At 42.4% G+C, this 1635-nt stretch overlaps 1 pseudogene; it reads left to right on the plus strand.

The window, feature by feature from the left end:
* The first annotated feature begins 403 nt into the window (after positions 1-403).
* On the plus strand, positions 404-1108 carry LOC700262 (small ribosomal subunit protein eS8 pseudogene; annotated as a pseudogene).
* The last annotated feature ends 527 nt before the right edge of the window (positions 1109-1635 follow it).

The following is a 1635-nucleotide window of genomic DNA, read 5'->3' on the forward strand; positions in this document are numbered from 1 at the left end:
TACAACAGTCTTTAAAATAAATCTTAAGAAATTATTGATTCTTAAAGCCAGGTATACATATAATTTTATTTTTAAAATGATACTATTTTCTAAAAGCTAAAGGGAAATTAAAATAGGAAAGAAACAAGAAAGGCAGGAGAGAGGTTAATGCATGTTGTCAAAACTTGTGCATCTGCTAGAGATGGGCCAACAATTTGACCATGACTAATAATGTACTTTCTGATAAAACTTTTAGGCAAAAACTTATTATCAAAGAAATAGAAATCTTGGTTGTGCGTGTTGGCTCATGCCTGTAATCCCAGCACTTTTGGAGGCCAATGAGGGCAGATCACTTGAGGTCAGGAGTTCGAGAACAGCCTGGCCAACATAGTGAAACTCTATCTCTAATAAAATACAAAAATTGCTCTTTCCAGCCAGCGCCAAGTGATGGGTATCTCTCGGGACAACTGGCACAAGCGCGGTAAAACCGGGGGCAAGAGAAAGCCCTAACACAAGAAGCGGAAGTATGAGTTGGGGCGCCCGGCTGCCAACACCAAGATTGGCCCCCGCCGCATCCACACAGTCCGTGTGCGGGGTGGTAACAAGAAATACCGTGCCCTGAGGCTGGATGTAGGGAATTTCTCCTGGGGCTCAGAGTGTTGTACTCGTAAAACAAGGATCATCGATGTTGTCTACAATGCATCTAATAATGAGCTGGTCCGTACCAAGACCCTGGTGAAGAACTGCATCGTGCTCATCGACAGCACACGGTACCGACAGTGGTACAAGTCCCACTACACACTGCCTCTGGGCCTCAAGAAGGGAGCCAAGCTGACTCCTGAGGAAGAAGAGATTTTAAACAAAAAACAATCTAAAAAAATTCAGAAGAAATATGATGAAAGGAAAAAGAATGCCAAAATCAGCAGTCTCCTGGAGGAGCAGTTCCAGCAGGGCAAGCTTCTTGCGTGCATTGCTTCCAGGCCGGGACAGCGTGGCCCAGCAGATGGCTATGTGCTATAGGGCAAAGAGTTGGAGTTCTATCTTAGGAAAATCAAGGCCCAGAAAGGCAAATAAATCCTCGTTTTGTCTTCACCCGTGTAATAAAGGTGCTTATTGTTCTGTTCCCACAAAAAAAAAAAAAATACGAAAATTAGCCAGACATGGTGGCTCCTGACTGTAATCCACATCACTCTGGAGCCTGAGGTGGGAGGATTGCTTGAGCCCCAAAGGCGGAGGTTGCAGTTAGCCAAGATTGCAACACTCTACTCCTGTCTGGGTGACAGAGTCAGACCCTGTCTGGAAAAAAAAGAAAAGAAATATAAATTTCTATGATTGCAATTAGCACCTTGTGTCTAATAATGTGTTCTCATTTGAAATTGTTTATTGACAAACCACTGGTAGAGTTTCCAGAAGTGGTACGTCTCCAGGGAAGGCTTACCTAAAATAATTTCTTCCCCTAAATGCATCAGGACCACAAGTGACATTTTTTTCAAGATGAAAAATTATGTTTAATGGCCTATGTATGTTGTAAGACAATTATTTCTGATATGGAAAACAACAAGAAAGTCATGTGGAGAAGCAAAGAAACCATATGCTCAGGAATTAGGAGAACTGAACTTTGGATTTTTCTAGAGTTTGGATGTTTGACCCCTTCAA

The sequence above is a fragment of the Macaca mulatta genome, chromosome 6 (genome assembly GCF_049350105.2).
Source record: "Macaca mulatta isolate MMU2019108-1 chromosome 6, T2T-MMU8v2.0, whole genome shotgun sequence".
NCBI lineage: Eukaryota > Metazoa > Chordata > Mammalia > Primates > Cercopithecidae > Macaca > Macaca mulatta.